The 25,074-nt window shown below is 37.8% G+C and overlaps 1 protein-coding gene across 1 annotated transcript in view; it reads left to right on the top strand.

Moving 5' to 3' along the window:
* Positions 1 to 3,637: 3,637 nt before the first annotated feature.
* LOC122815151 (T-cell-specific guanine nucleotide triphosphate-binding protein 2-like) overlaps positions 3,638 to 25,074 on the top strand; it is a 354,138-nt gene continuing 332,701 nt past the window's right edge. The window contains exon 1 of the mRNA XM_044087405.1: positions 3,638 to 3,843. The gene's annotated coding sequence lies outside the window, so the exon portion shown is untranslated. The remainder of the gene's footprint in view (positions 3,844 to 25,074) is intronic.

Raw genomic sequence — 25,074 nt, 5'->3', positions numbered from 1 at the left:
TTTAGGCAACTGCCTAGGTTGCCTAGTGGTGTAGCCACCATTTTTGCGGCTATTAACTAATATTGACTTAGATGTTTTTCTTATTTTTATAACAAACTGTTTTAATGTTTGGTCTGGCCCTGAGGTACAGAGACATAAATCCCTAACTGTACTTTAGACATACCTCTCAAATGTCCAGAGTTTTGCCTCATATTTTTAGTCTATGCCTCCTATAAAATGTATGTTTTTTTTTTTTGGTAAATCATTGAGGACTAAAGCCACTAAATAATGAAACACATTTGAGTTTCATAGGTTCATAGGTTCATACTAGGCTATCTGCCCTAGGGCATTTATAAGCCTAGCCAGAGTATGTTTGGCTTTCGCCACCCATTTTAAATTAATTTTGCTATGCCCTTTTTTGAGGTTAGTATACTGTGCCTCTGTCTAACAGTGACACAGAAGTGATACCCGGGGTAAACCTACGATCTCCCATCCACTCATCAAGATTCCTCTTGAAGAGAGTCAATGAGGGACTCTGCCTAACCTGGACTGGGATTTTATTCCAGAGTGAAGGGAGCCTCTGGGTTATGAATCTGTCCCTCCAGCATGTCCTATTTATTTCAGTGCTGAGGTTCAAGTCTCTCGAGCATGTAGCTCGATGGGATTTGGATTTTTTGAGGTGCAGCATGTCCCTTAATTCCGGGTTGGACATGGCCTTATACGTCAGGCACAGGTCACCTCTGAGCAGGTGGTATGCCACTGAGTAGAGCTGGAGTTTCTTTAACCGGGCAGCATATGGCATCTGTTTGAGTCCTTTGATCCTCTTGGTAAGGTACTTTTGGGGTCTTTCCAGTTGCTGCAGGTGTTTGGTAAGGTACATCCCAAAAGGGGCATTGTACTCGATTATGGGCCTGATGAGGGATGAGTAAAGAGGCACGATGACCTCCCCTAATCTAGATGTGAATCCCTTCATGATTAGGTGGGCTATATAAAATGTTTTTCTAACCACTTTGGCCACGTGGTTGTCAAATAAGAGATTGCTATCAACTTGGGTCCCCAGGTCCCTAATTACTTCTTCTGTACTTAATGGATTATCACCTATGTGGTAATTTGTGGGCACTTTGTTTTTGCCAAAGGGGATGACTATACACTTTTTGGCGTTTAGCTTGAGGCCATGGCTCTGGCACCAGTTGTCTGTTTCTATGAGGCCCTTTTGGAGGATGCTTGTGTTGGCTGGAGAGTCGATTATGGCGCCCAGTTTGCAGTCATCTGCGAACTTGGTCAGCCACAGTCCTTCCGTGTTGGCCTGTACCTCCGAGAAATATATACCAAACAAGAGAGGTCCCAGGACTGAGCCTTGTGGGATGCCACTTGTAACTGGTTTGGAGTCTGACATGGCTCCAGCAATTCTAACCATGTGGGTTCTGTCCTTGAGCCAGTTTGCAACCCATCTAGTGACATAGGGGTTTATATTTAAGCTGGTGAGATTATCTATAATGCCCGAGTGGGGTATTGTATCGAAGGCTTTTGCGAGGTCCAGATAGGCCGTGTGGACCACCTTCCCTTTGTCAATGGCCTTGGTGACTGTTTCAAAGAAGTCAACCAGGTTTAAGAGGCAGGATCTGCCCTTAACAAAGCCAAACTGGGTAGGATCCAGTGTCTGTAGGTCCCCAATATCTTTATTTATGAGGTCCATGATGATCCTTTCCATAGCTTTGCAGACCAAGCTAGTCAGGCTTATGGGGCGATAGTTTCCAGGGTCCGTTGTGGCACCACCTTTGTGGAGAGGGACCACTGTTGCTGTATGCCACTCTTTGGGTACATATCCTGTAGTAAGGCTGAGATTGAACAGTAGTTTTATGTATGGGTTTAGCTCTTCTTGGAGTTCATGTAGGACGCAGCCTGGGACACTGTCTGGTCCCATTGATGCTGTGTTTTTTGCTTTGGAGAGGGCGGCTCCCACCTGAGCATCTGAGATGTCAGGGGGGTAGCACTCTGCTGGGATAGATATTTGCCCTTTTGGGGGGGGGGGGAGTTTGCGCTGAACCTGTCAGCTAGGATGTTGGCAATGTCAAACTTCATATACTTCAAAAAATGCATGGTAACACAAAACCTATTATTCTAACAACTTTCTAAGTTTATAAGAGCAATATTTAAAATTTGTCCCTATTTTTGAGCCATTAATTTTTGCTTTGTCCAGATTTCTTGTGCTGAGTGGTTTTGAGGTATAGCCCCAGATGATCCTGGTTCAGCTAGCAGCACAAGCGTCACTGGAGGACTGGATGGGGTGGTCAGTGGTACTGAGTGTCTGAAACCAGTTTCCCTATCCTCTGAGGATGGAAGCTGGCTAGGCTTATTGGGATGCCTGACTGACTATTGAATGGCCAGAATGTTGAAAGCCTAAAGATCATTGCAGTAATATTGATAGCCATAACATTGAATACCCAGCATCTCCTATTCCAAGTCCCGAGATCTCACCACAGTGGGGAATGGAACAATTCCCCGATCCTCATTGTTCCACAGTTTCAGCTAAGGCAGTTCTTTGGTCAATGTTATGGCCATCAGTATTACCAGTTTGATCTTTAGCTGTTCAACTTTGTGAACATTCGGCAGTTGGAGAGGTATCTTGGCTCACTGTAATAACAGCATTGAATCAGGTTAGCTATATACAATCCACATAGCACTGGGTTTGGAGTTTGCACATATGCACAGAAGTGAGCAGGTACCACCTGTAGGCTGCAGTTGTCGAGCTCATAAGCCTCCCACAGGATTGGAAGGGGTTATGGTAGGGTACACCTCCTGATAGCAGTGTGATGATACACCACTATCTTCAGTCTCTTCAGTAACCCCAGATGTGGGTGTGGCTGAATCTGGGGTAGGTTAAGACATGTCCCCTAGAACTGAATCAGGAGAGGAACTGGCGGCAGCTGATGGCCAGCTGTGGATAGGGTTGCCACCTTTTCAAATGCCCAAAGTGGGACTTTTTGTAGAAAAGTCAGATTTTTGCAAGGCAAAACATACCTGCGGCAAGTACAAAGGACAGAAATTCCCTTTTTCCCAGAATAAAAGCTTATTCTTGTAGCATTTGAGTTGCTTATTCTCTTTATTATAATATTCAGGTGTTTCAGATACAAAATAACTGTTTTATGCAACTAGTAAAGAAAATATAGCAAATATTTTTGTCCTAAAATCTCAGGACATTTGCCATTTTTTTCAATTTTTTTGCAGGACACAACTGCTTAAAGAGGGACTGTCCCTCGTAAAGTGGGACAGGTGGTAACCCTAGCTGTGGAGAGGGAGAAGTAAAATGTATCTAATGTTAAACATCCAATTCTGCAGCTTAATAGACCATTACCTTTCGATATATAAGGATGACGGCATTGTGTTTCTATGATATATATTCCACAGAGTAGGCAATGGAGCGCTAAACACTTAACATTCAGGTGGTAAATAAACAGGTTATAGCACATCAGCTGCTAGGGAGTCCTGAATTTAAACACACAAGCATCATGTCTTGAAATATCAGCTACATTCGTTTATGGCTCATGTACGCCTTATGTACTAATGCACATAAGCAGGATTCCTATTAAATACCTGAGCTGAATCAGAGCTAATAAAGGTAAGTACTGTTCATTTAACCATTTTCTTGTACTGGCTTGTAGTTCAGCTGGTGGGGCCCGCCTTCCTAAAACAGAAAGTAACGCGCAGCAGGTATATAATATAAATTAGGTCACCGAGAAGGAAGGAAGGAAACAGATAATGCGAAGGAACCGTGAATTACTAAAAAAGGTAGCAACAAAAGTGTGAGTTTGTGCTTCGTGCGGACACGCACATCAGTTAATAAGGAATCGGGCTGCTAAAGTGGTAAATATGGTTTAATTTTGTGGCTCCGCATAGCATTGATGTTCTTTTAAAGAGAGATCTGACTGAAAAATACAGGAGGTTGTATCAGAAATCACAGTTACTGGAACCTGATGCCTTCATGTCTGGCATACTTTTTATAATACAATAAGATACTGTATAAGTATAAATAAATTGTATACGAAACATGGATTAGATTTTAGCCGGTAAACGCTGAATACGACACTGACTTGTGTTTCTTTAAGTATGTTGTTTATAGAAGAATAAACATCGGCATTATTTTCGGTGCAGACTTGCTTACAAATCCTGCAGGTTAAGGCAGCTAAATATCCAGTTCGATAAACATCCGGCTTTTGATACATTGTTGCTTCCATCACAAATCCCGTGAAGGTGGGACATTTGTTTCCAAATCTGTGGAACTCTCATCAACAAATGTTTCTGAGTCTGATTTTACTAAGTTTTCTATAAAGTTCATGAAGTCTGAATTTTAATTAAATTAAATTTATTTAACGTGCGTTTGCCAGGATATTCCGAATGGACAACAAAGGTCCATTGTCAGCGGAGTCCTGGAAAGAAAAACTCCACAAGTTTATATAGAGAAAAAAATGACAAAAGAGACGTTACAGAGTAGTGGCATGCAGATTATAGACTTTACAGCAGTTAGTGTACAATAAGGGGACCGTAACCCTTTTGGTTGAAAATCCATTGATAATTATATGATATAAAAATAAAATATTGATAATTAATAATTGATATAAATAAAATACAGTCATTATAACTTGACTTCTCAGATGGTGCCAGTACAAAGCCCATGTAAACGATTAAATTGCTGCATAACCCCCACAATTATATAATTGTTTAGGGCTTATGTAAGTAACTACCAGAATATTTACTTGTGCAATCAAATAACCCAACTGTAATCAGCTGATTAGTTTTAGTTGTTGCCTGCTTAAGATTGTGAATTTTCATTATATGTAAGTGAGACAAAGGAATGCATTTTTGTTACCAAAAATGTGTGTGTATGTTTTATGAGTCTTTATCAATGTGAATAAATACATATAAATGATAAAAAGTCTGTTTATATAATCACAAGATACACAAAACCTTCAATCACAACCATACCCTATTACCAGAAAAAAGTTAAAGAAATGTGCACACCATGTCTTGCAAAAACAAAATTGAATATGGTTAATAAAACTGTGATATTTGCACATGTAAATATATAAATAATGTATCCATGTATGTATATGTAAATATATATGTGTATATATAATATGCATATTGCCATGTATAAAAGGAATATATGTATATAAAAAATTAAAAATATAAACCACCATATATCAAAGTGGCTGGGAATCATATCATAGATGGTCATTCATGCCTGGGGGAAAAAGACCCCCTAGATATGATCCACATTTTTTCTTTCTTATTTAAAATTTCATGCCATTTTTTCTTGGAAAATTTTAAACCTACAACTTTTTTGATGATGGTAAATGTAAATCTAGCAGTTATGTGAACTTGAGTATGTTTGTATAAGGCATTAGTGATTACCTTGTTGCATATGTTACTCAGATGTTCTTGAGTATGTTTGTATAAGGCATTGGTGATTACCTTGTTGCATATGTTACTCAAATGTTCAGAGATTCTAAGTTTAAAGGACCTATTGGTCTGACCTATGTAAAAGGCCGAACATTGACACTCAGCAAGGTAGATCACCCAACTACTGTTGCAATTGAATAGAATACGAATATCAAAAACTTTTGGTGCATTCTTGCTTGAAAATTCTTTGGTTTTTAGAACATGTTTACAAAGCGTACAGTGGTCATAAGGAAAACACCCACGTGGCCTAGTTCCCCCTATGGACATTTGTATTTTGTTGTAGTAACTGAAATGCCCCCCTAAGAGAGTTCCTTTCCTGTAGAAAAAATGTCTGCTATCCAATATTTTAACTAGATGTTCATCAGTACGTAGAATATCCCAATAGTTTTATATAATCCTGGTGAAAGAGGTAACAGTTTTACCAAAAGTTGTAGTAAATCTAATTTTAGGGTTTTAACCAGACCTGAACTCACGATAAGTTAATAATTGATCCCTAGACATACCATCTACAATAGTCTTAGTTCGGGATAAATGCCTATTTGAATATCCAAAGTTGTAGTAAATCTAATTTTAAGGTTTTAACCAGACCTGAACTCACGATAAGTTAATAACTGATCCCTAGACATACCACCTACAATGGTCTTAGTTTGGGATAAATGCCTATTTGAATATCCACGTTCAATAAACCTATCGGTAAGATCATTACTACACGTAGTGAGATCAGTTTGTCGTGAACATATTCTCTTGTTTCTCATATGTTGGGATTTGGGGATATTGCGCGTAATGTGACCTGGATGACCGCTGGAGGCATGTAACAACAAATTGGAATGAAAAGTTTCCTATATACTGTACTAGCCAAAGAACCATCTTGTTGTTGTCACCAAAACATCCAAAAAGGGAATAGATTTTTTATTGGTTTCAACAGTAAAATGGATACCCCATTTATTTTCATTCAAGTAGTTGACGAATTTGTGTAAATATGTCACATCAGATTTCCAAACCATCCAGCAGTCATCCAGGTACCTATGCCAAATATCCATCTCATCCATAAAGATGTTGTGATTCCTACCGCACACTCCAGGGATCTAAACCTAATCACAACAATAAATAGGTCATGCTGGAGGGATAGATTCCTGTCCCAGAGACTTCCCATGCTCTGGAACAATATTCCAATCTACATTAGGTAGAGCTCTTCACTAACCCTCTTCAAGAGAAACCTTGACGAGTGGATGGGAAACAGAAAGTTTACCCCAGGGATTACATCAATGGCTCTGCTGGACAGTGGCACAGGGAACTAATCTTAGGGGGCGACGAAAGCCAACACATCCCGGCTAGGCTTATAAATGCCTTCAGGCAGATAGCCTAGTACCTACCTATGAACCTATAACATGATGTTCAAAATAACCCATAAAAAGGTCTGCGTATATAGGGGCAAAAGCAGCCCCCATTGCAGTACCTTTGATCTGCAAATAAAATTCACCATTAAAGTGGAAAACATTTTTAGTTAGCACATGTTCTACCAAACCTAGTAAGAACATGTTAAAACCAGGTTTGTATAATTTCAGTTCTGAAAGCCAGAACTCCAGTGCCATAAGTCCAGCCCATTGGGGGATATTAGTATACAGTTATGTCACATCCAATGTACACAAGAGCCAATAGTCCTCTATTTGGGAATTTTCAATGATGTTAAGAAACTCAGTTGTGTCTTTAATTCTAGCTCTAACACCTTGTAGTAAGGGTTTAAAATATTTTGTAAGATATATAGAGATGGGCTCAGTAAGAGACCCATGACCCGACACAATAGGTTCATAGGTTCATAGGTTAGTACTAAGCTAACTGCCCTTGCGAGCCATTTTAAGCCTAGCCAATTATCCCTTGTGAGACTCGAACCCTGCACATTGTGTTTGTAAGGCAAACACTTTAACCATTAGGCCACGCTCCTGGGTCGTCCCAGAGGAATATTAAGGCCCTTGTGCATCTGGCGAAGAAAATAGAGATAAGGCAAAGATGGTTCAGTACCCTCGAGTGGATAAAGGGTTTGTTGATCAATAATGCCTTCACTCATGGCAAGTTCCAAAAACCCATCAATCTCAGCCTTGAACTTACAGCTCGGATCTATAAAGAGGAGCATATAAAATCTAGCATCACAAAGCTGTCTTTTACCCTCTTTCTCATAATCTGACCAATTCATCACTACAATAGAACCCCCTTTGCCTACTTGTGCTATCACCAAATCTTTCCTACTTTTAAGTTGAAGGAAAGCTTCTTTTTCACCAGCCTCCAAATTATCTTGCACAAAGCCGTGATCACTGTTATTAATAGAATGTAGTTCCCGGAGCACACATTTTTGAAAGGTTTCTACATATTTATACATTGGTGGCTCAAACTTAGAAGCATGAAATTTAAAACCACATTCTTCTGAAACCTGCTGTGTTGTATTGTCCCCAAAGAAGATCTTAAAGTTCAAAAGTCTACAAAAAGATAATAGATCCTGGACAAAATCCTATTCAGACACACAAAAGCTGGGTATATAGTTGAGACCTTTATTAAGCACTTTATACTCGTTCTCAGATAAAATAGCTGAAGAAATATTTACGACATTGTTTGTAACAATTTTGGTTCCAACAGTTGTAACATTGTCTCTATAGTAACCTCGGCATTTGTGGTTTCTGCCCCCCCCCCCATTTCCTGTTGTACCTAAAGGGGCTTACAAACCATCTCATTATAAATATTTCGTTTGTGAGCTGGTGACCTTTGACAATTTTCACTCTCATTGTCAGTGTGGAAGGAAAAATCTTCCCCAGACCCGTCACTGCAAGGCTGTTTAAGAATAGACTTTCTTTTCCTTTTCGATCTGGGCACCTGGTTTCTATTGGTAAAAAACTTAACTTTTCTGGACTGTTCAAAAGGGTTCCCTGAGCTGTAGTCCTATTGATCCCTTCTGAACTTATTGATTTTCTTGGACTTGAACTCATTTTCCATTGTTAATAAATCACTACATAACATACCTCCCAACCATCCCGAATTACTCATTTTTTTCTGAGTTTTGGGGTCCAAATGAAGGGGTGCCACGATTCCCGAGTGGCACCCTTCATTGCCAATTTCTTTGCTTTTGTTTTTTTTTATTTTTTTAATTTTCGTGCTGTCAGAGCTGATGTCATCACATGCTTGATGACGTTGGCTCCGTCAGCACTACCAGCCAGTCGGAATTGAGCTCAAGGAGCTCACATCATCATTTCCGGCTGGCTGCGAGCAGGCGGGAAGTGCCTTGCTGAGAATGTAAAAGAAGAGCACTACCTGCCAGTCGGTTATAAGGGAAGAATGCTGGATTTAAATCTGCTGCCATTTTGGACAAAAACGTGAGGGAAGAATGCTGGCTTTAAAATAAATCTGCTGCTGCTGAGAGAAATGCTGGCTTTGCAAGGGACTATTGCATGGTGAAATGTTTTGTTTTTTTGTTAGCATATTTATAGAAACGTATTGTGATATGCTTGTCTGCCTGCCGTCTGTTGAGTTTACTGTGCTTAAAGGTATCACCTACCCACATTATACTGATCCTTAAATGTGCAAACTTGCTTGCAAACCTTAAACTTGCTTGCAAACCTTAAGCTGCAAATCTAGTGTTACTTCTGAGGGAGGTTATCAGGTTGTAAACATTTCAGTAGAAATGACTCGGTTATATACCTGTTGCCCTTGTCCGTTATTGATTTCCAGAATTAATATTTTTTTGGAAATAATGCGAGTTGCTTAGATATCAGCTACATATACCTCTAAAGGATTTCCATGCTGAATGCTCCCCTCAGTGTTTTGCATTCTTCCTTTGTTTGTAAAACTGTTTGGTTTTGCTGCCATTCTGTGTACTGTTTCTAAAGAAATACTGATTCATTTTTTTCTATATTGGCCTGACTATAAGGGTTCAGTCTATATTCAAAGTGAGAACTGAATTCACTAAACAAGAGCCAATGATTTAGTATAGTGGTATGTTGCACTGACTGTAGTATATAGTGTTCTGGGTTCAAGATTTGCCAGTAACTTGCATGGGGGTAACACAACATTTTATTCTAGCAACTTTCCAAAATTATACAAGCAATGTTTAAAATGTGTCCCTGGTTTTTGACCTTTTGCCCCCCCCCCAAAAAAAAAACTGAAATTGAAAATAAGTGCTAGAAGCTGTGCAAGATGCCTATGGCTTACACTACTGTCATTTTGTTTATAGTTTGGGCGTTTATGATGGAAATGTTCTGAACTGGGCAGTTTTGTTATTAATGATTCATGCATTTTCTTTCATTGCCTACAGTACAGCCTACTGGAAAAATGTTCATTCATACAATAAATTTAAAATGTGCTCTAACAATTGTGCCGTATTATACAAGGAATATAACTTAACAAAAGTCAGGAAGGTGTATCAAAGAAAAGAATGCATGTATGTTTCTTGTTTTGTGTGCAAGGGGCCAATGATTTGAAAACAAAAAGGTAATCTTTATCCATCACTGGCCAGATGCATTTTCTTTGGATGTGGTGCAGGTTTCAATGCTGTTTCAATGAATGTGAGTTTCAAGGGCAGAGAAGTTTTAATGCCAAGTCTATTTTCATTGTGAGACAGTATTGCTTTGTTTATCAGATGTCTGTTAGTGTTTGCGCATTGATGTGCTGCAAAATGTAAAAATAAAATCCAAATAATCATTGGAGAATTAAAGCAGTATGCACACATTAGTGTTTATGGTAAATGAGGGGAAATAGCCAGGTAATGGGACATTGGAATAGCTGCAGGGGGACTCCGGTGCCATATTTTGGTTGTCTGTTCTTCAGTTTGTGTTTGAAAGCTGGTATCCCACAATTCCATCGGAGTGGGTGGGGTTATGTAATTATGTATGCAAATTAGATGTTAATCAGCGTACAGATTTGTACCTATTTTTCATGGCCCCCGTCCAGATTTTTAATGTTTCCAGGTTGAGAGGTATACTTAATTTACTCAAACATTCCTTGTATTCAGGTTCATCCTCCCATTTTTTAGCATCCTGACACATTTGTAATACTTCTGTATTTAAAATGTCAATTCTACGTTGATGGAAAGTTTGCAAGGGTCTAACAAACTCCATCGTAGAGTTTTGTTGTATTTTAGACCATTCTTCCAGCAATTCTGGATCAAGTTGGCCAACAAGGGGTTTAAATCTAATCCTTAAACCCCTAGGTGTAATGTCTTTTTCTATCTATGCTGGAAACAGCCTACTATGCCAAACAGTGGACCTTAACGCCTTCATTTTTTATAAATGTTGTCAAACTGTATACGACACTCAAGCAATAATACACCAAAAGTTTTTGATATTCGTATTCTATCCAATTGCAATAGTAGTTGGGTGATCTACCTTGCTGAGTGTCAATGTTCGGCCTTTTACATAGGTCAGACCTCTAGGTCCTTTAAACTTAGAATCTCTGAACATTTGAGTAACATATGCAACAAGGTAATCACCAATGCCTTATACAAACATACTCAAGAACATCTGAGTAACATATGCAACAAGGTAATCACTAATGCCTTATACAAACATACTCAAGTTCACACAACTGCTTGATTTACATTTACCATCATCGATAAAGTTGTAGGTTTAAATTTTTCCAAGAAAAAATCGCATGAAATTTTAAATAAGAAAGAAAAAAATGTGGATCATACGTTTAGGGAGTTTTTTTCCCCCAGGCCTGAATGACCATCTATGATATGATTCCCAGCCACTTTGATATATGGTGGTTTATATTTTAAATTTTTTATATACATATATTCCTTTTATACATGGCTATATGTGTGTGTGTGTGTGTGTGTGTGTGTGTGTGTGTGTGTATGTATGTATGTATGTATATATATATATATATATATATATATATATATATATATATATGTATATACATACACACACATATATATTTACATATACATACAGGGATAAATTATGTATATATTTACATGTAAAAATATCACAGTTTTATTAACCATATTCAATTTTGTTTTTTCAAGACATGGTGTGCATATTTCTTTTTTTTCTGGTAATAGGGTATTGTTGTGATTGGTGGTTTTGTGTATCTTGTGACTATATAAACAGCCTTTTTATCGTTTATATGATATTTATTCACATTGATTAAAGGTCATTGTGACCGAAACCGGTCTGTGACAATATTTTCTGCTGGTCGTTTTTGGGTTGTGTCTTCATATTTGGGACCTTGCAGATGCTGTCCATGCGAGGAGTGTTTGTGCAGTTTTTTATGAGTCTCCCTACCTGGCATGCTTAGCCATTTGGCTGTTGCCCTAGTTGCTTTCTGCACACCCTACATCCCATATTTGCTCCTTACTAGGATACTGCTGATATAACCCTTTTACCCAAAGTGAGGGGGGGGGGTAATGTGAGCAAAGTCCTGCCACTCTCCCTTGTTAAGTAGGCCACATGTAGGACTTCTGTTTCTAGAGGGCACACAGGCAGTAGATTCTCTTCAACCCTTTTTCCTGAGATAGCAAAGATGGCTGTTGACTACACTCCATGCTATCCCACCTAGTTGACCCTACCAGTGATCCAAGACTGTTTCTAGTCTGTGTTCACTGGTGGCACAGATGGATACCTAGCTGCTGTGTCATCAGGGCAGTGCATATGTCTGTTTTTTGCGTGAGAGGGCTTAGGTGGACCACTTTTCTTATTGCTTTGATGCCACTTTTATCTGTAGATAAAAGTGACAGAAGCATTTATGAGAGTGGAATGAAAAGTGTGGTACCATTTCTGCTAGGACTGGTTAAATAGCAAGTGCTTACGGTAAAGCTGTGGAAGCTAACCATTTCCTGCAATCTGTGTTTGATTTTTAGAATATCTGCTTACATATTTTGTGAGTTTTAGGTAACCAGTTTGTATATACTGACTCAATTTCAAGTGGGCCTTGCCTTGCTTGTAATACAGACCATTACACAAATAAATAAGGAATACAAGGCATGGCAATTTATTATATTCTGTTTTAATTTTATTTTTATTTGAGAAAATCATCTCTACGTCCCTAATACAAGCTTCCTCAAAAACTTTAATAGTATTATTTAGGATGGGAGTATAACTTGACGGAATTTTTAACCTCTTTGAAACATGTGGAACATCATTTAAAATATAGTTTAGATTCATCTTTCTAGTGAACTTTTTAATGTCCACTATTGTTCTACATAAGTCCGCTCTCTTAGATGGAATGAAATTTAAACCTAAACGTAAAAGTTTTAATTCACGTTCAGTGAAGATGTTGTCTGTTAAATTAATAATGTCCAGAGAATCGTTAAGGGAAGTTAGCTCTCCTCCCCTGAGGAGTTCGAATTCAAGAAGGTTCGACTCCTTGTGAAAACCGTTTTCTTCAACGGTAAGCCTTTCTTCCCTAAAAAATCACCCGTGCTGTTAGCATTACCAACTTTATTAATTAATCCATTTGAGGTGTTGGAAGTACTTCTCTCAGATGGAATCTCGTCAACAGTTGATCCTTGAGCACTAGTTCCCCCACTGGACTTTTTATCACCTAAAACAATGTCTGCCTGTTCAGAAGCTTTTAAGGAACCAACAGTGCACCGTGTAGGTGAAGAAGTGCGAACCTCGTTGGAGTTCCCATAATTAGAACCAGAAACAAAAGTGTTTGTTTTTCTGTAGTTATTAAAACTACCCGAAGGTTCTTTAAAAGAAACCACAGAGCTGTAATTACGCCTGTTGGTGCCTTGATAACCAAATTGTTTGTTCCCGTATTCTTTACTGTTGGGGACAAAATGAGTATATGCCGAGTTTTCCTCATATGCTAAAATATCTCTTTGTAACTTGGATTGTTTCCTGTTTATAATTTCAGTTGAGTGTTTCTCACTTTATGTAGAGCAGAGAGAAACACTGTGGCAAGTGAAGTTAAAGGCTGATAAACCACCCGGTTTAAATGAAGCCATTAACATTAAATGTTTTTTAAAAGGGGCTCCTTTAAGCATTGACAAAAAAGCACTTGGTTCACTTTCTTTATTTAACTGATGTTAACTTATTACATAACATCAATTTTATTGTAATTTTATCCATGTCTTTTTTATAAAAAAATCTTTTGTATATGCTGATTGATTAATTGGTTAATGAGATACTTGATAGAGAGTATATATATATCTGATGTGCTTTAGTTTGGTGTTATTCTGATGAAGTCTGTTGACGAAAGCGGAAATAAAGGATTTTTTTACGCTATTTCCATTTCTATTTCAAGTGTTCTTTCCTCCTTTCAGACTGCTTTTTGGATTTGGATTTGGTTTTTGGCTATTTTATTTGTTGTTGGTTTACGTGTCTGCCAATATGGAAGGAGAGATTGACGACGAGTTATTAAACGTGACTACTTATTCTATTCCTAGTAGTGATGCTGGTAATGGTAACAATCCTGGTAATGACTTTAATAAGCTATTTTTGGCAACTTTAGTGGATATCCAGAAATCGTTGAAATTTCTAATGGAGAATGCCACTACAAAAACTCCATCAGCGGCAAATGTTTCTAGTCCGTGTGGGTCTTTTAACGAGCTTGACACGGTCATTGAGGTCGATTCTGGTAACCGTGTCATCAACCCAGCGACCAAGACAGGCGTTCCCAATACATCATCTGGTGGTGCGAACGGGGCTGGTGTTAGATCCTTACTGAAACCGGTACATAATCCGTTTACAAATTTTTCATGTAAACAGCATCACAACAATGAAGAAATTAATCGGAAACGGGATTTATTAACGAAGTTGGTAAAGAGGCACCGTTCTATTATGGTCGAGAACTGGTATTTTGAGCAGTGCATCGAGTTGAAGATAATGCCGAAGGGGCTAAGATTTTTTAAGTGCCCTAATGGCGTTTATGTTGGTGATCCTATGTTCGGGACATTGGTTTCTTTTTTTAATGATGCAGGTATGGCCTTTTTAAGACTATTGATTGATCACAATGTTGTGAAAATGGCTGGTTTAAACGACGAGATTGATCAGTTGGAACGAGACATTTTTAACAGTAACGCTTGTCAGGGTGATGTATTTAAGGTTGTTTCTGATGACGTTGAGAAACACTCAACTGAAATTATAAACAGGAAACAATCCAAGTTACAAAGAGATATTTTAGCATATGAGGAAAACTCGGCATATACTCATTTTGTCCCCAACAGTAAAGAATACGGGAACAAACAATTTGGTTATCAAGGCACCAACAGGCGTAATTACAGCTCTGTGGTTTCTTTTAAAGAACCTTCGGGTAGTTTTAATAACTACAGAAAAACAAACACTTTTGTTTCTGGTTCTAATTATGGGAACTCCAACGAGGTTCGCACTTCTTCACCTACACGGTGCACTGTTGGTTCCTTAAAAGCTTCTGAACAGGCAGACATTGTTTTAGGTGATAAAAAGTCCAGTGGGGGAACTAGTGCTCAAGGATCAACTGTTGACGAGATTCCATCTGAGAGAAGTACTTCCAACACCTCAAATGGATTAATTAATAAAGTTGGTAATGCTAACAGCACGGGTGATTTTTTAGGGAAGAAAGGCTTACCGTTGAAGAAAACGGTTTTCACAAGGAGTCGAACCTTCTTGAATTCGAACTCCTCAGGGGAGGAGAGCTAACTTCCCTTAACGATTCTCTGGACATTATTAATTTAACAGACAACATCTTCACTGAACGTGAATTAAAACTTTTACGTTTAGGTTTAAATTTCATTCCATCTAAGAGAGCGGACTTATGTAGAACAATAGTGGACATTAAAAAGTTCACTAGAAAGATGAATCTAAACTATATTTTAAATGATGTTCCACATGTTTCAAAGAGGTTAAAAATTCCGTCAAGTTATACTCCCATCCTAAATAATACTATTAAAGTTTTTGAGGAAGCTTGTATTAGGGACGTAGAGATGATTTTCTCAAATAAAAATAAAATTAAAACAGAATATAATTTGAGCTATAATGATAGGAAAGCCTTTCACGAATTATGTCAGAAAAATGGGGACGTTAGATTTATGAAAAGTGATAAGGGGGGCAATATTGTTATAATGAAACAGGATGCTTATTGTTTGAGAATGTCTCAACTGTTACAGAACAAAGATGAATATGAACCAATTGCTCTTTATGACATCAAAAAGAAACAGCGTTTAGTGCATTCTTTTCTTTATGAAGCTTTAATGACCAATGAGATAGACCTAGATGTTTATGAGTTTTGTGTAATAAATAATCCTAGGATTGGTATCTTGTTTGGGATTCCAAAAACTCATAAGAATGCCATCGAGCCTCCTTTTAGGCCAATAGTATCAGCACCCAAATCGGTCACTGAGGGAATTTCCTTGGTCATTGATGCCACCCTTAATCCTATTGTCATTAAACAAGAAAGTTTTTTACAAGATTCCTGGCATTTTTTGACACAATTGAATTTGTTTGCCATTAAGGCGATTTTTGATCCTAACAAACATGTGCTTTTTACTTTAGATGTGATTTCTTTATTTACTTGTATCCCCCATGATGAAGGGATAGAAGCAGTGCGTTGTGTGCTAACTAACAATGGACAACATTCAACTGGTCAAATTGGCACTATTTGTAGGTTCATTGAGATAATTTTACAAAACAATTTTTTTATTTTTAAAGACAGGTTCTATCGTCAAGTAAGAGGGGTAGCTATGGGGTCTCCTGCTGCACCCTCTTATGCCAACATCATTATGATTTGGTGGGAATTTGTTTTTCTTAAATCTTTAACTACCAAATTTAATATTTTATTTTATCACAGATTTGTAGATGATTTAGTTTTTATCATGGAGGGGGATAGAGCAACTGTAGAACAATTTCTTTTTGAAGTTAATATGTTTGATTGTTTTTTGAAATTTACTTTAGGAGACGTAGGTTACACAATAAATTTTTTGGATGTCTGTGTTACATGGGATTTTACAGCAATGAAATTTAAAAGTAAGATACATCGGAAGAGTACCTTTACGAATAGTTATGTTCATTATTCTAGTGCACACCCCAAACATATGATTTGTAACATTCCCAAGGGACAAGTCATCAGGGCTTGTCGGATGACCACAGATGATTCTGATCTTCGTTTGGAGGTCGAGTTTATAAAAAACCTATTTCTTCAGCGAGGGTACCCTTTTGAGTTATTGAATAAAATTATAGCTGAAGTGTTAGGTAAACGTGAAAAGTATTATCCAGCTTTGTTGAATACTTTGAGCCATGGTTCCTCAAATACTTTAAATAACAAAAATATGAATTTTGAAAAATTCGATAATGTAGTTTGCTCTTTAGAAATGAGCACTGATGGAGAGCGTATTAAAAGAATTCTTATGAACAATTGGAGAATTATTGAGGGCAATTCGGATGTTTTTCGGATCTTGGGCAACAAACCAAATTTTGTTTATAGAAATTTATTTAACATCAAGAAAGCATTGGAATTTAGCCATGATACATTGAACAAGTTGAATAAACATGTTAAGGGTATGTTTATATGTAATAACTGTAACATGTGTAGGTTTGTTGCCACCGGTCCTAACGTAGTTATAGATTCTTATCCGCGGACTATTATGGTGCCAGAATATGTTAACTGTCGTACCGAGGGGGTTGTGTACATTGCTATGTGTTGTTCTTGTTCTGGGTTTTATGTCGGTATGACCACCCGTTGTTTGAATGTGCGCATTCGTGAGCACATTTACAATATTAAAAGCAAAGATGTCAACAGTGTTTTATTTAGACATTCTGTTACTTGTAATAATTTTAAAAAATTTGTTTTTTCAGTAGTGGAAGTTATTAAAACTGACCTAAGGGGTGGTGATTATAAAAATTATGTAGAGCAGAGAGAAACACTGTGGCAAGTGAAGTTAAAGGCTGATAAACCACCCGGTTTAAATGAAGCCATTAACATTAAATGTTTTTTAAAAGGGGCTCCTTTAAGCATTGACAAAAAAGCACTTGGTTCACTTTCTTTATTTAACTGATGTTAACTTATTACATAACATCAATTTTATTGTAATTTTATCCATGTCTTTTTTATAAAAAAATCTTTTGTATATGCTGATTGATTAATTGGTTAATGAGATACTTGATAGAGAGTATATATATATCTGATGTGTTTTAGTTTGGTGTTATTCTGATGAAGTCTGTTGACGAAAGCGGAAATAAAGGATTTTTTTACGCTATTTCCATTTCTATTTCAAGTGTTCTTTCCTCCTTTCAGACTGCTTTTTGGATTTGGTTTTATTAACCATATTCAGTTTTGTTTTTTCAAGTCATGGTATGCATATTTCTTTAACTTTTTTCTGGTAATAGGGTATGGTTGTGATTGATGGTTTTGTGTATCTTGTGACTATATAAACAGCCTTTTTATCATTTATATGACATTTATTCACATTGATAAAGGTCATTGGTCTGTGACAATAAAGAGAGTTTTCTCTTTTCTGCTGGTCATTTTTGGGTTGTGTCTTCATATTTGGGACCTTGCAGATGCCGTCTGTACGAGGAGTCTTTGTGCAGTTTTTTATGAGTCTTCCTACCTGGCATGCTTAGCCATTTGGCTGTTGCCCTAGTTGCTTTCTGCACACCCTACATCCCCTATTTGCTCCTTACTAGGATACTGCTGATACAACCCTTTCACCCAAAGTGAGGGGGGGGGGTAATGTGAGCAAAGTCCTGCCACTCTCCCATGTTAGGCCACATGTAGGACTTCTGTTTCTAGCAGAGGGAACACAGGCAGCAATTTCTCTTCAACCCTTTTTCCTGAGATAGCAAAGATGGCTGTTGACTACACTCCCATCTTATCCCCCCTAGGTGACCCTACCAGTGATCCAAGACTGTTTCCATTCTGTGTTCACTGGTGGCACAGATGGATACCCTGCTGCTGTGTCATCAGGACAGTGCATATGTCTGTTTTTGTATGAGAGGGGTTAGGTGGATGACTTTTCTTATTGCTTTGATGCCACTTTTATCTGTACATAAAAGTGGCAGAAGCATTTATGAGAGTGGAATGGAATGTGTGGTACCATTTATGAGAGTGGAATGGAATGTGTGGTACCATTGCTGCTGGGACTGGTTAAACAGCAAGTGCTTACGGTAAAGCTGTGGAAGCTAACTATTTCCTGCAATCTGCGTTTGATTTTTAAAACATATGCTTATATATTTTCTGAGTATTAGGTAACCAGTCTGCATATACTGACTCACTTTCAAGTGGGCCTTACCTTACTAGTAATACAGACCATTACACAAATAAATAAGGAATACAAGGCATGGCAATTTATTATTTGATAAGAGCATATATTTAGGGCCCAATTTGCAAAAGATTTGCTGTCATTTTAAGTGACCCCTTACACTGAGACCAGGTGTTTTTGGAATCTTGCCCCCTTTCTAAGCCTGTTTATAGACAGATCTTATACCAAAGTAAGTCACTTACACTGAGAGCACCTCTTTTGGAATCTGGCTCCTGGTATATAATAAGGCTAGAGCCACTGGCATGAGGTACCCATAGTACTAGTTATATTTTTATCAATGACCTAAACATCGGAGTGCTTTATTGCACTCTTAAAATGTATTTGCAGTGGTTATGGTTTATGTGTGTGTTTGAGCACTTTATATATTTAATTTTATGACTAGTTATATATAACGTAGTTCAATGATCATTTCAAATGTATTTTTTTTTTACAGTATTTTATTTCTTCCATTTTAAGTTCGAGCTTGGTTAGACTTTTTTGTATGGTCATGCATGTGAAACTATATTAGTGAATCAAACAAATCCCCTTTCTGTACATCTTTGAAGCAACATATTAGGAGCTACCCCTTTCCTGTTTTATGTGTAGTTTCTACACTTTATAGTGTATACAGAATTAGACCCTCCCAAAATACAGTTGTCATAGGTCTACAGCTGTCTTTGGTTCAACAAAGTTGTGCAGAACAGTGCCAGAAAGGACAGATGGGATTGTGCATGCCCAGGTGATGGCACTTTTAAGCAGCAGTGATTCTGTCACTGAATAGTGGCACCAGTGATCCTGTCACTGAATAGTGCACTATGAAGCAAAGAATAAGGCTTACAAGGGGAGCGGGAGGGTAGAAATGTAGAGGAGATACATTGCAGAGGGTGGATGATAACAGCAGCAAAGGTGCAGGCTGAATGGGAGCTGATAGAAGGGATCGGGAAATGAAAAAAAATACAGTTAGTTATACAGCAGAAAGGGAGACAGACATGGCCAGGCTAAGGTGGGAGGGGAAATTCAGTAGGGTGGGAAAATAGAAGTACTGAATGAATACTTTCCATTTCTCATTCTAGGAAAACAAGGGGATGGTGCTATGCTGCAAGGGGGTGGGGTGAGGGTAAGGCTTTGTACAGAGAGCATTAGATACTAGAACAGAGAGTGAATAAATTGGGGATGAGCAGGTTGCACTTAGGAAGGATGAAACACAGAGACCCAATGGGCTACATTCATGAATCCTCAGGAAATGGACCAGTGTTCTGACAGGCTCACTGACGGAGACCTTCAGCAGATCAGTGGCCGTTACATAATTACCTGTGAACTAGAGGGAAGCAGGTGTGGTACTGTCGTAAAAGATGGGGATCGGGAGAACTATGTAGAGCTAAAGGCCTGTAAGATTAATACTAGTGACAGGGAAATAGAGTGGAAAATGAAGAGGACGGCGAACTGCCTGGCAGTAAACATCACATTTCCTTGACTACAAGGAGCTGCCAGTCATTCCTGATCCTAGGTTATGATTGGGTCACTGGTAAACCTAATAGGGAAGTACTTATAAATATGGCCTACCTGGCCTTCACCAAGGACTTACACTCTGTCCTACCAAGGAAGCCAATGATCCCAGGGGACTTATAGCAGTCTACTGTCCCTTTTCTTATATAATTTCTAAAACTGCATGCAGTACTGAAGGCGTAGTCTGACCAGGACTTTGTACGATGTAAGTATTACCATTTTGCTTCTGGATTACTGGGATGGGTGGAGAAGAGGGCCAAGGCATTTATACAGAGATAGGACAGGCGGACAAAATGTGAGGTAGAAAGTAGGGTGCATAACCAAAGGCAGCCTATAAATGCTTGAGCACCCATGCTAAAGCCTGAACATACCCCTTAAAATAAGATACGTTTGGGAAGTATGACTATGCTTAAAGGGGCACCTTGAGGTCATTAGCCTAGTATTCACATCTGAACCTATGATGGAATGTAGGAAAAATGAACTTAAAGGACAGACTACAATCTTACTTCCTCCTGTTCTCCAAGTAATCCAGTGTGATACATTTAGTATTTATTTACAAGTAGGTGAACTGGAATAGTGGAGTGCCGTTTTGTCATGGCCTTGTTGCTGAAACAAGAAAAAAAAACACACATATGTAAATACACAATACAATATTATCCAGGCTTGATAAGTAAAACTTGCATACGTAATACTGAATAAAACAACGTTAGCATTAGTAAGGAAGTAGTGAACATTTGCCATAACTGAACTTTCATCATCACAACTGGTCAGGTTACACTCTTTAGGAGACTATGCCAGGCAGCTGTAATTACCCTCATTCTATGGGAAGATTCTGAGCTGAAAAGGGTAGAATGCAATAGCATAAATTAAAATTAGGTCCCTATAGGGGGATGGAAGGAGTTCTAGAATGCTGGGCCATAGGCCACATGTTTGAGAAGGCTTTGTCAGATTGGTTTATGAAGTCATGTGATACTTCCACAGAGCCAGCTTGAGAGTTGCTTGATCGTAACAATATCAGGGAGCATTTCACTGATATAAAAAAGAGTAAGTTTAGCAGGGGCTGGGTTTAGCATAATGGTCAAGGTCTTTATCTCATAGACACCAGGTGCAGGGTTTTATTCTGACCCTTCAGAGTAGTTATCCTAACATTCATCTGTGACCCGACCCACCATGACCTATGTGAGTTTATTTGCTCATTGCTGTATTCAGTTTTGGAACTTTATTTGCCTGAGCTGTGGTTTCCTCAACAACCATTTGCTTAATACTTAATGTAAACTTAGTCACAAAGAAATACTCTATTATTTGTTCACTACTTGCTTTTCTCTGTGATATAATTTACCGATGATATGGTATTTATATAATAATTTGTTATGATGTTCTGTAATATTAGTCTGTCTTAACTGTGGAGCAGTCCCTTCAGATCTGTACTTTATACTGTACAATATTTGTTTTTGATATTTGTATAAATGTGGAACTTTTCTGCCCAGGTCTCCACTGAAAATGGGTTTCTTTTTGCCCAGTGGACTTGCCTGGTCAACAAATGCCAATAAATAAATAATAAATACTTCTGTCTGGATAGCAGACAAGGAGTGACAGTTTGACGTGCTTCAATAATAGTTGCTCTTTTTCTGAGTTGGAGTGACCTTGTACAATATTTGTTTTTGATATTTGTATAAATGTGGAACTTTTCTGCCCAGGTCTCCACTGAAAATGGGTTTCTTTTTGCCCAGTGGACTTGCCTGGTCAACAAATGCCAATAAATAAATAATAAATACTTCTGTCTGGATAGCAGACAAGGAGTGACAGTTTGGCGATGCTTCAATAATAGTTGCTCTTTTCTGAGTTGGAGTGACCTTGTACAATATTTGTTTTTGATATTTGTATAAATGTGGAACTTTTCTGCCCAGGTCTCCACTGAAAATGGGTTTCTTTTTGCCCAGTGGACTTGCCTGGTCAACAAATGCCAATAAATAAATAATAAATACTTCTGTCTGGATAGCAGACAAGGAGTGACAGTTTGACGTGCTTCAATAATAGTTGCTCTTTTTCTGAGTTGGAGTGACCTTGTACAATATTTGTTTTTGATGTTTGTATAAATGTGAAGCTTTTCTGCCCAGGTCTCCACTGAAAATGGGTTTCTTTTTGCCCAGTGGACTTTCCTGGTCAACAAATGCCAATAAATAATAAATACTTCTGTCTGGATAGCAGACAAAGAGTGACAGTTTGAGATGCTTAAATAATGGTTGCTCTTTTTCTGAGTTGGAGTGACCTTATAGTGAGAATATAAGTGGAAGAATATATGATGGCCTTAGCTCCCTCCTACATTGCAATTTCCTTTAAAAATATTTTAGATTTTGCATATTTTCATATAATCCCAGTCTTGGCTACATTCATATAGAACTAATATGTACTCAAGGTAATGTTATTGGTGCTGAAGTGTTTAAACCTAATACATTTTGAGGTAACAGAGTACATTTGTTTGACCATATAGCACTGATAAGTATTTTTTTTACTTTGTAAAGCAGAAGGCTTTTTCTGGATGAAAATGTAAGCCACTCTACCTCACTGAATTTGTGGCAGTTGTGTTGCCTCCACTGTATTCCAATTAGTAATTTGCAGATCATATTTTGTAAAGTCTGAAAGTTTGTATACTGAAAAAAGGTGACACAAATGACTGGGGGACCATGATGTTGTCCCGGTTTGTAATCTGACTGTTATAACTGAAGAATAGATCTTGGCACATACCTCGATACTTGTAGGTTTGCACATTTTCAGGTAGTTTGCCATGAGGACAGGTATCTTCCACTGATTCTTGTTGCTTACCAAGTTTCTTCTGGTCCCAAAAAGTATTGCTTCTGTCTTCCATAGGTTTATATTTTAGCCAGTTTGTCAAGGGACATGCAAAACTCACTTAAGTCGATGTTTAGTGTGTCAGCTATCAGAAGTCAAATAGCATCAGATGCCCAAATAGTCTCATCATCAGCATATAGAAGTATGTCATGGGTGCCAGTCAGTAAAGTATTTCAGAGTAACAGTACTCAGCCCAGAGCCTGATAACTGTTTCAGCAAAAGAACATGTTAAGCTGAGTCAAAGGTTTTCAAGTAATCAGCAATTGCTACATCCTGCAAGGTTTGGTGCAAGACACTTCTATGGGAAATAAGAACTATACAAGTACTGTGGGCCATCAATAAGGCATACTGATGGCCAGAGTATGGTCCATGGGCTTCTTTGTATATCTTTAACTATCAGGCTGCTGCTTTTTCTAGAAGTTTCACTAGAAATACTAGCTGAGCAATATGCCTATAACATATTTGTTTGCAAGATGCCCCTGAACCTTACAAGTTTAGAAGGCAGGATATCTGAGCTACCCACTGAAATGGCTTAGATTCTTAAGTAGCCATTTGTTAATGCTGTCCAGCCTTTTACAGTGATTCCATAATGCAATTGAATGCCTGTATCAGCTGATTTAGGCATGACCTTGCATTTCTGCTAGACCACTTTGTGGAATGCAAATGCCTTGTTTCATTGAAAAGTGATCCAGTGTGCTGGATTATTGTTTATGCCTTTCCTCCCAAGAAGATAATATTTTTTCCCCTGAAGAAAAATCAACATTTTCTACATTTTATATTAAAGTATTATATTGGTACAAAAGAGATAAATCACCCAATGGATTAACAAGCAACCCCTTAAGCAAACAAACAGTACTATAACAAAAAACAAACCAGCGGTTGAACGAAGCACTACTTCAGAGATCATAAAAGTAAAAAAACTTTTATTTAAAAGGTTAGCACTTTCACCACTCATCTGGTGGCTTCATCAGACCATAAAAACATGAAAAATCAGAATAAAATCTTTATATATACTCACATTACTTCATTAGTTCATTAATCAGTCATAAATCCAATACAGGTGTGCATATCAGCATTGGGATCTCTGCCATCAAACTACGGGCAGCTACGTTCACAACATAGCCACGTCATCAAGAGCCAGCCACCCTTAAAGCTGTATCCCAAATAAAAACATATCATGTAACAAACGACTGTAGCAATCTAGCGCTTCTTAAATACACAGGAAAACATTTTACATTCGCCTCTTATATTAGAGTTCTGCACATCTAAAACAAACCATGCTAAATATGGCTCATTTATAAAAAGCATAGAAAAAACATTCATGGTACTAAAACATATCAATCAACAGTCCTTAGAACTGCTGCATCATGCATCGAATACTAAAAAACGAGAAATATAAGCACATCCGCATTAAACCAGTCTTGCAATAAATGTTTTTTCTATTTATGTGCTTTATTTTTATGCAGTCTATGGTGCTTTATAAGATTGTTAGAGTTATATTACCTGTTTATCGATCATATGTTATTAACGTTTTATTTATGGTACTATATTAGGGAATATCATTGGAATGTTGATATCAATATGTTTGTCTGCTGGAACTGATTTAGGAATATGTCGATTCTATTACAGTGCGTGATTGCCATGTGCTTTTTATAAATGAGCCTTATTTATCATGGTTTGTTTTTAGATGTGTAAAACTCGAATGTAAGATGTTTTCCTGTGCATTTAAGAAGCGCTACATTGCTATAGTCATTTGTTGCATGATATGGTTTTTATTTGTTATACAGCTTTAAGGGTGGCTGGATCTTGATGGCGTGGCTATGTTGTGTATGTAGCTGTGCATAGTTTGATGGCTGAGATCCCTATGCTGGTATGCACACCTGTATTAGATTTATATTGATTAATGGACTAATGAAGTAATGTGAGTATTTTATTCAGATTTTTCTTATTTTTATGGTCTGATGAAGCCACCAGACAAGTGTTGAAAACACTAACCTTTTAAATAATTTTTTTTTACTTTTATGATCTCTGAAGTCGTGCTTTGGTCAACCGCTTATTTGTTTTTTGTCATAGTA

The sequence above is a fragment of the Protopterus annectens genome, chromosome 11.part0 (genome assembly GCF_019279795.1).
Source record: "Protopterus annectens isolate FY-2018-M chromosome 11.part0, PAN1.0, whole genome shotgun sequence".
NCBI classification, from domain to species: Eukaryota; Metazoa; Chordata; order Ceratodontiformes; family Protopteridae; genus Protopterus; species Protopterus annectens.
The sequence above is the reverse complement of the archived record's forward strand: the minus strand, read 5'-3'. Positions and strand labels throughout refer to the sequence as shown.